Below are 10,862 nucleotides of genomic sequence, written 5' to 3'. Positions count from 1 at the left end.
GTCAAACAGAAGTGCTTATGAAGGGAAAGTATCTGTGTCCTGACATGAAGCAAACATGAAGGAACACAAGTGGTCAGATACCCCTTTAAAATCATGGTGAATATGTTCAGGGGAAAAAGGGAACTCACAATCACATCATTTACAAGATAATCTCTTTCAAATGAATATTGAAATAATCAGCTGCAGAAGTACTTAATTATGCTAAGCTAACTGCTAGACATGCAATCCAGTCTCGACAATCACATGTCACCACTTTTCATTTCTGCAAACCTCTGCAATAAGTGCGAGCTCATGTCTGAATTAAAATAATGTTGCTTATGATATCAATATCATTGTAAAAATGTCTTGTGGCACAGTGTTACTGCAGCGCCACCATCACCTTCACCTTTGGGACATAATTTTGCTTCAATTAATTGTGAATTGTATTACTTTTGAACTGCTGAATTAATTAATGCAACACAGCCACATGTGTAGCTACAGATTTTCAAGAACTGACTGAGAGCTCATCAACTTCACCTCTACCCACACCAGCAACCACAGACCTGCTTGACAGAACTCACTGTCAACCACACTGTGTCACACCCCATCATATCCCCTGCTATTTAAGGTCAATTTGACTCAAACTGGATGTCAAGTATTGAAAAAGACCATAAACCTGTCATTGATACCAATATGTCCACACCCATTTAATAGAATGTGTCAGTCTTTTCAGTATTATGGCAAGCCCTTTGATCATTTATTCAATATCCTTGATATCAGACGTAAGGTCCATGTACGAGCAAGCTTTTTATCCTCACTAGTACTACTAGTAAGAGCCAAAATGTCCACTAGTAATATGTTTTTGACCTCACCAGTACTACTAATGAAGCTCAAAATGATGTACTAGTTATATTAGTGAACATTTGGACCCTTACTAGTGCTACTCGTAGGCCAAAACACCTTACTAGTACTACTAGTAAGGGCCAAATTGTCTACTTGTACTACGAGTAAGAGCCAGAGCAACCATAGTAGCGCTAGTTAAGGTATTTTGGACCTTACTAGTACTATAGTAAGGGCAAAAATGCTGACTAGTTGAAGAAGCCAAAGTGCTTACTAGTAGCACTAGTAAGGGTCCAAATATTCACTAGTATTACTAGTAGACATTTTGACTTTGCCTTACTAGTGCTACTAGTGGGCATTTTGGTATTTACTTGTACTACTAGTGAGGTGAAAAATGCCTTACTAGTGCTAGTAGTAGGCATTTTGGCACTACTAGTAGGGTCCAGGTGGCTACTAGTGCGTAACACAGGGCCTAGTAGTATTACTAGTGCAGCACAGTAGTTTGATAGTAAGGTTTAATTGCGCACTGGTATAGGCCAAAAGTGGCAGTAGTCGTGGAAAAATCGTTACTTGTAAGACACAGTCGTTCTACTAGTGCGCCCAAGTAGTTCTATTAGCGTGCCATTGTCTTACTAGTGAGGACAAAAAGCTTACTAGTACATGGACCTTAAGTCTGATATCAAGGATATTGAATAAATGATCAAATGGCTCTCCATCTATGGTCACACCTGCATCCGGCATCACAATTAATTTATCACATGTCCACTGACAGACACTGGCTTAAGACAGAGAGAGAGCAGGACATTTTTATTAGAAATGATGAAATGAAAGTGAAACAGAAAGGAAGTGTTAACAGGGTGCTTGGCTTTTGTTCACTGATTGTGGAGTTGGACTGATGAGCCGATAAGAGAGTAAATGTGAGTTACTGAGTCATTGTCTCCAAAGAACACTGTGCTAAAACTCTGCATAGCAAGAGATTTCAAACTGCACTGCAGTCCAAATCGTTTTCAAACTTCTTTGGGATAGTGTGGATGGCAGATGTTATGCATTGTGAAATTAGAATATAATAGTGTAGATGTAGACAGTTTTCGCCAACCTTTGTTTCACTGACCCTACCGTTACTGTCATATATACACCAAAAATCACATTTAATTTTTTTAAAGGTGCATTATGTAATAAATCTAAAGCAACTGGCCATAAAATCCTCCTAATATGTCACAGAGGACCAGGAATAATGTTCATATAATAAACGGAACTCACCAACAAAACTAGTACAACAAAAATATTAGCATTAAAAAAAATATTGTTTTTTTTTTCAAAAAAATTCAAAAAATTGTTTGTTTATATTTTGAAATTATGTTTTGGCATGAGGCGCCATCTACCGCCGTCTACCAATCATAGCAGTCGGTAGAGTCTCAGCTGCTGAGAAACCATGGGTTGCCAGTTACGTAGCTACAATTGAAATGAAACGAAAGGAAACCTAAAAGACCTCGGTATGAACGCCAAAAACGCCAAGATAAAGTTTGCGGCAAAGCGAGGATCAATATAGGACATGCTTCTGAACGGTGGAGAGAGTTTAAAGCTGAGAGGAATTTCAAAACGGATGCGGAATGGGCTACTCTTCTCCTAGACAGGTAAGTTCAGCTTGGTTAGCATCATAGCTCGACTGTCGAGTTCTGAACTGTTCCCTCGGTTTTGGAGGCTGTACGGCAGATTTTGAGTGTAGTAACCGTTTTTGGCCATATTGTTACAGATGGCGCCTTTAATTGATTTCTTCGCTTTACCAGTAGTCCTCGGTTTTCCGACACATCAGACACTGGAATACTGAAATGATTCAAACTAATTTCCACATTTCGTACAAAAGTACAAATGCAACATTTCCGATAGTTTGAAGAAAAGTAAAATCGCAACTTGTTTTTTTTCTGGGAGATGAGGCTGAAATTATGTGCACCCATTATTCAATGGGCAAATAACACAAGAAAACAAGTAAATAGCAAATATCTGCATCAACACGATATGCATATGTTTTTCTAAATGTTCTCACTCTCAGGACAGGGCGTTTTTATGAATAAGCAATATCAGCCAATGTTACAATAAAAATAATCTATTACGTCTTTGTGTAAAAAACAAGTATTATCATCATCACTATTATCTTTATCAGCTCATCCAGGGTGTGACATCATGACTCTTGTCATGTTGGTGTGTGTGGTTAGGGTTATTGGTTCATTCTTATGCTGTTGTGGTGTTACAGCTGTAAAGCCTGTTGGCCTCTCTCCACATGCAGCGGAGCAGCTTGTGGAGCCTGTCGTCTGCTCTTCTCTTGTCTCCGATGGCTTGGATTTCCAGCCCCTTTCACAAAGCCCCAGTGTCTACCTGTGGTGCAGTCTTGTTAACTGCCCCTCAGGACTCCATTAACATTTATCAGCCTTTGAAGAAGTTCTTGACTTGCTAAATGGACCTCCAAAGCTGTATACAATGTGCTATTTACCTTGCAGACTTTCTCTGAGCATAAAAAGAAGAGCAGCTCTCACAAAGAAACCACACAGTGAAAAAGGTCTGTGCATGTGCAGGGATTTCTTCTACTCTGGAAGGAAAAATGAAATTCTCCTCATTTCTTCAGAGGAACTTAATGAAAGCCACATGTGTAGCTGTGGCTAAGGAGCTACAGATCTTCAAGAATTTACAGTAAAGTTCTTGTTTTTTTTCACACATCAAATATTCATGAGCCTAAAAAAATCAGGAAGGATTTCATCGACAGCAGCAAGTTGTCACCAACCCCGCTCTGTGAATTAGAGCAATGCTGACAAACAGCACAAAGAAATCCATAAGCGAGGACTCCAGCGGCTCCTTGTTATTCTGCCAAAAAGCCAGCTTTACTTGCTCGCCTCCACAGAGTATCTGTGTCTTATATTTCATGCACAAACAGTGTAAGCCTGTTGTGCACGATCACAATCACTTTTGCACAAGGAAAAGGAATGGCACCAAAGCCCGCCTCTCTGACCGACACACGTCTGGCATATGCTGTCCTGATACCTGATCACTTGTTTTTGAAGTGGTACAATAGCCTGTCCCAGTCTACGCCCTCTTTTCAAGACAGGAGCAATAGTGTCTGTCCAGTTATCACAGTAAAATAAACTCTGTCCACCTTCATTCACCTAACCCCACCCTTCATTATCCCTCTTTCTTTTATGTGCTGCAGGAGTATCTACCAGATGCGGAGGACATGTGTTTCTCTGCTGCTATTTGCTTGTGGTGTCATCATAAAACTCTCCAAGTTAACCAGGTTTTGTGCTGAGGGTCTTTCTTCTACACATGGATCACTAAAAACCTGAGATAACTCATTAGATTCATCCCGACTGCCGTCTTTTATTCAAACTGTGTGGGTGTGTAGACTGAGTGACAATAGAGAGACAACAGCAGCATCTAAGGAGATTTTCTGCAGAAACCCCGATGTCAGAGGGGGTGAGGGGAACAAACAAAGACCTGCTATGTGGTTCAAGTTGAATGTTTACCCTGTGCAGGTCCAATGGGTGACATATTTTCAGGAGTGCTCATTCATTAGTCTAACGATTTACTACCCCCCAGCCCCTATACGTCGTCTTTTCTGTTACTCTTGGCAGATGTGAGGCAGGGGCTGCCTTTTTTCTGTCTTTTTCTTTCTCCTTTCCGTGTGGGGGTAGAGACTTTTCTCATTCCAACACCACGTGTTCCTAATTTTGGGGCCACTTTTTATGGAAACTCTCATAGATCACTGGATCGGCTTTCACAGCGAGCTAAAAACCTCCCTCTGTTGTGATTTGGATTATGAGAGGTTGGAAGCAGACGTGGGGCTTGCTCCTCCTCACGTTTCTAGTCTTTGCTCTAAAATTCCTGTGCTTAAATTCTCTCTTGTGAGCATTTCTCTACTGATAATTCATCATTATGGCACTGCAGGGGGGAGTTAACATGTTATTACACTGTAAATGGATTACTCTGTGCATACTGTAACTAGCAAACGTCTAATTGATTACAGCAGGGCTAATAGGATGAAGCTAAACAAGCTTATTTTTCATTGTAATGATTTTGTAAAGCACAGCAGTCCACCATCCTTTAACAGTGTTCACTGTTACAGGGTTAGTACACTCAGATTTCAGTGTTTTATAAAATAATATGTCTTTTAAAGGAAATTTGGACATAGAACTCTCATCATCCAACCATCATCATAAATGAGCTCTAAGCTGATATCTCCGGATGTCAGGAAGGTCAAGACCACCCTCTTCAGAAGAGAGATGTATGTAGCTACACTGTCAGGTCCATAAATATTGGGACGTCCACACAATTCTCTTCATTTTGGCTCTATACACCACTACAATGGATTTGAAATGAAACAAACAAGATTGGCATCAACTGCACACTTTCAGCATTAATTTGAGGGTATTTAAATATAAGGGAACCAGCTCCATTGGCAGCCATACATGCCCACGCCATGACACTACCACCATGCTTCACTGATGAGGTCCATGAAATTTTCAATCAATTGTCCCATTACTTTTGGTCCCAGCATGGTCTGATACATAATATTACCTATGGAGCTATTAACAATTGTATTAATATTAATACAATTGTATATAATATATAATAATTAATATTTTCGGGGTAAATAAATAATCTATTCTCGTATAGCATTTATGATGCTGAGCCCTCCATACATCTATAAAATCCAAATATTCACAAAGAGTATCAATAACCTTTGCATCTGGAGAAGGGGAATTTGTCCACAATAGGGTTTAAATGACAAATAAAACCCCCTCCAACAAACAAATTCCCAAAATTAAGAGCAGACAATTTAGAAAATGCAGTAGAAAATTACGTGGATGACCTGGGGGATAATAGATATTCATAACAGCAATCTCCTCTCCATATAAAACCCCTTTCACAATTACACAACGTCCACCAGTATCTTGGTAAGTATTTAAAAAAAAAAAAAAAGCCTTTGCTCCTTGATGTAAATGAGGAGAAAAATAACTGCACAGTCCTTTTTGTTGTAATCTTAGATCATTTAAGTGAGTCTCCTGTAATAGTGCAATCTTCTGTACTGAGGTAAGTCAACACAGACAACAATATTCTCTACAGGCTTTTGCAGAAATAAAGCTATTGCATGCAGCTCGGGGCAGTTAGTTGTCACTGCAGAATCATGCTTTACAACTTTAATTAAAAGGTCCAGGAATTGAAAGCAGCTCTGTGTATATCATGGTGGCCCAATGCGTTGGAATAATAAAGATGGTAATACACGGCCCATAGCCGGGCCAGTCCTAATGAATGCTCTGGTGCTTTATCTAAACACATTCCAGGTTGAGTCCGTAAAGGAAGTGGCGAGGGCCTCAACTCGTAGATGTTTTGAGGGAAATCAAGATTTCTAAATCAGATGATGGAAAGTAAAATACCTTCAGTCTCTCAAAAGGCAACAAAAAAATATGACAGAGTCAAGCTGGTAGATAAAACAGAGAGAGTCGATTTGTTTCAGTCTGCTCTCAAATATGAACAGTATGCAAAGGAACAGCACATGTGCTGCCTGCACAGGGCGTCCAGGGCATGAGAGAGCCCCTGAGTGGGGATGTGTGGTGTAAAGATGAAAAGTAAACAGGATTTTCTAACAGCTACAGAGTCTCTGAGCATCGACCAAGCTCATGTTCTCCAAACAGACGGATCCACTCCAAGCTGGACTGAGAAGGAATGCACAGGCACAGCAACAGACGCCTGCAGTGTGTGTGTGTGTGTGTGATCCACCATGGAAATGTGGGCTGAGAGAAGCAGCATTTACACTGAGCTGAGGGCTATTACTTCTGTGTTGAAGGGGAAGAGATATCAAAAGCCACCTCTTCACACAGCACCTACATGTTAACAGAAGGACTAATTAAACCACTGATTTCAGAGGATCAAAATTATCATTGTGCAAAGTTCAAATGACCTAGTTTGGTGTGGCGCACTCTCTCTCTCCCTCGTTTTTACTTATCCCCACCACTGCTCCTCCATTCATCCCACTGGGTTTGTTCATGAAAACTGGAGGTTCAGAGAGATCCAGTGCTCCCAGGAGGGATGCATACTCTCTGATGGTGTAGGTTGAGAAAAACAGAGTGTGCACGAGAAGCATCACCTCATTCATTAATCCTACCTAAAGCACAGTCGCCTCCATGCTTTTTGTCCCCGTCCACTGTCGACGCCTTTCATTCTTCATCAGATCTTCCTAACTCCCTCGTTTTTTGTCGTATATTTCTCTTACAGTTTCTTCTTATTGTTTTTTGTGTGTGCCAGGAGTGCAATAAAGGGATTAGCAACATTCCACTGGAGCCTCAATATTAATTCTACAGAGCATCATGGAAAATTCAATGTCAGTCAAAAGAAGGGACAAGCTCCCAGTACGTGTACCCACGCCTCGAGTACTAGTTATTTTTATGGTCTCCCGTTTGAAGTTTCGTGCAGATTGGTCAATGCACGGCAAAGTTACAGTGCACTTCCTGTTTAAAATGGTTGACTTCCTGTTGGGTCAAGAGCGTGTCCATAAATGTGTTCAGAGAAGTTCCCTTGTCTCACATATGAAGTTTTGTGCAGATCGGACAATGTTGTAGGTGGATACATCAATCCAATCTAACCTGTTAGAGCAGCATGAAAAACTGTAAATGTCAAATTGTCTGCTGTCACCGATGGGTTTTTCAAAATTGAATATTTTCATATAGACGTCTTCAGGGCCAGACTATTACCAATCCAAGGAAGTTTGGTTCAGATTGGAACAGGATTCGCAAAGTTATAACTATATATATTATTTTGTCGCAAAAATACGACTTTGCACCATTGCCACGGCAACACCATTTAACGATACATCATCATATTCAGCACTCATCGTCTACCACGTGTTTGGAGTGTTTCCACTTATTTTGAGTTGGATACGATAATCTTAGATTTTTTTGTATTTTCTGTCACCACCAGGAGGTGATGTTTTCAAACTTGACCTATTTTGCATAGGCGTCTTCAGCAACTACCCATCATCGATCATAGCAAGTTTGGTTCAGATCGGACCTTCCATCGCAAAGTTATAAGAGTTTTGTTTTTCACTGAACGACTTTCACGTGGTAACAAAAACGTTATATTGATCAAACATTATTATTTAGTTTTGTGCAGCATGTGAAACAAAACATGCTCTAAACACCGTTTTTTTACGTGTGGAGATGACAGACTTAACGATTTGAATGTAACACACATTTGATTTTATTTTAAGGTTATACACTTAAGTTCAAAGACTATTTGATCAATCATCAATATTTAATATACTGCACTTTCCGTGCAATGCAGAAAAAATCTGGTGCTATCAATTCAATTCATATCGAAGACTACCAGTAAAAACATTTACATTTCTGTGTGTTTTTCCATTAAATTTCATATGATTCTTTTTTGTTTTGACCACATGGACTCAGCCCATTCAGCCGCTGTGGTAAAGGTGCAGATGGACTGCAGCTAACATAAGACAGGCCGCTGATGCGCGACAGCAGGCCCGACTCAGCACCACATCATGCTGTCACATATGTAAAGGTGTCTGCTGGCCCCTCCCTCTCTCCTTCTGTGGTGCTGACCGTGGAGGTGGCTCTCCCACTGTGGGATAAGTATCAGTGTGTCAGCATGTGCAGATGCCGATCCATCATTGTTACAGGCCACGGGCGAGAGCTCATGGTAATCAGGCCTTTCTCCGGCCCAGCCGCCGCTGCCAAGCACATGACTTATTGTTGGGAGGGAGAATTGACTGGGCTTCCCTTTGTAAGGCCACAGGTGACCCCTGACCCCTGAGCCCTTCCCCCCAGTGGGGTCACACACACATTGTGAAAACCTAACTCACTTTCTCATGAGTGGTGTGCAGCTTCACCCACCTGCGGACACACTTCCACACAAAGACACTTGTGTGCTGACACAGATTGAAGCCCCTCCTTCTCTGAGGGTGAGGGGGTGGAGCCTCCTGCAGGGATTATGTGAGAGGTTTGACTTTCATTTGAGTTCACAGAACACAAATCCATTTTTATCCATTATTGTGTGATTGAGGCACACACTGTTCACTTTTATTGGATCCTCTTCCCCAAACCCAATAAAAGCTTATATTTGAACAGTTCAGCGATCATTTATAAGAATATTGTGCTTTCTTCTTTCTCTCTACTACTCATTTTGTTAGATCACTGATTATCCCGGCTTAATGTATCCGTGATCCGGTTGTTGAAAAGCAGGATATGTTATGACATAAGTTACCAGGCTAACGCCACAGCTTTTTATGGCTTTTTAAAGTCATACTTCAAGTCTCTCTTGATCTCAGACACAAAACTGTTGAGTATTAAGGTAGAAACAACTTTTTTTTTAATAAGATTACCAGTTCAGAAAGTAATCACATGATAATAATGAAAGCCAAAGTAACACATCTACATGAGCTTTTGGTACAAAGCCCCAGTCACAGGACAACACTTGGACAAAGGAAGACAAAGAAAGATGGAAGACCGTTGATCAGGAAGCAGGAATGCTGCAGCATTTTCTGTGGAGAGCCTGCTGGGCTTTGTGTGTACAAACGTCTGTATAATATTTATTTTGGAAACTGAAGGTTTTGGCCTGTGTGACTTATTTTCTCCCTCGTTTCTCCTCTGTTTTTCTCCTCCTCCACAGCAAACCTCCACCCTCCTGGTGTCCCATAACCAAAATGGACCACTCCACATCACTTGAAACACAATACCTCCTCCACCCCACAGCAACCCCCCCCCCCCCCCACACACACACACTCTCTCTCTTCAACAGGGAATTCTGACAATGAGATCCTTTATACTCTCTCCCTCTCCCTCTATGTCTGTCTTTCCAGACACCAGCTGACCCTCGGATCCCTCTTCAGTCTATACCTTAACCCCTCCCTCATCCCAGAGCCTAAACACACATGCACACATGTGCCAAGCCATGGAAAAACCAGGAAGAAGTCTCCCAAGGGGCATTTTGAGTGATTTACAAATTCCGAAAGTCTGATTTCTATACTTTCCAACAATGTCTAACACATGGGAATCAGAGAATGAACATATTTGAAGAAGATGTGGCCTCTAAAGAATCCATATGTGTGTTGTTCATAAGCTCTGGAGAAAATGTGCAGCTACACGTTGTGGCGTCTTCTTCCGTAGCATTTCCGTAGCACAGCAGAAGTGAGATCGGCTTAGGCATGATCAGAAGTATCTGTCTTTATTCAGAAGTTGTCACGATCACACGCTCCCTCACTATTCCTATTATTTTTGCTTTGAGGGTTTTCTGTGCTGCTCTCTCCTCTCTGCAGGAGGCGTGGTTGACCTACTTCCACTGAGGACGCTGGTGATCATCTACACCTGTGGCGGCTCCTCCCCATCTGCTCCTGATCAGCAATCAGTAGGCTTCTTAAGCCTGAGCCGCCCGGTCACCAGCGTCAGATCTCTGCCCTCCAGTGGTGACGTCTCAGTGATTCTCCTGTGTTTTATCAACTCTGACTTCCTGGATTTCTGACTCATCATTGTTCTGCCTCAGGTCGCCACATCTCCTGCCTCAGGAGAGCTATGGATTGCTACCGCTCACTAGCCCTTCCCGGCACAGCTGCCTCGGCGTCCTCTCCGAGCCCCCATTCTAGCTCCCCACTTATCATCATATATATTTCTGTTAAACGTTAATAAATATTGTTCATAAATCTACTCTGCCTCCTCTGCATTTTGGGGTCCAAACTATCTGTAAACCAAGTACTGCCAAAGATTTGTGATGTCATTCAAAACATGCAGCTTCTGAAAGTAGCAGTTACTCGTCTACGCAGGAACGGCTGCATATAAAGTAGCCATGTGTTTTCTATGTGTCAGCTGATTGGCCGAAAAAACAACAAAATCACTGGAATGTGAAATCACCACACCCCAAATTGGAATCAGTTCACAGCGCTCAAACAACCCAGATACCCCCAATACTGTGATATGAAGCATACAGTTTTTTCTTTGTTTATTTGTGCTGGGCTGACTTGTTGCTGGTTTTCTTGAGGCTTATCACAT

This window comes from Microchirus variegatus (genome assembly GCF_963457635.1).
Source record: "Microchirus variegatus genome assembly, chromosome: 19".
Classification (NCBI taxonomy): Eukaryota; Metazoa; Chordata; class Actinopteri; order Pleuronectiformes; family Soleidae; genus Microchirus; species Microchirus variegatus.
Note: the sequence above shows the minus strand (reverse complement) of the source record.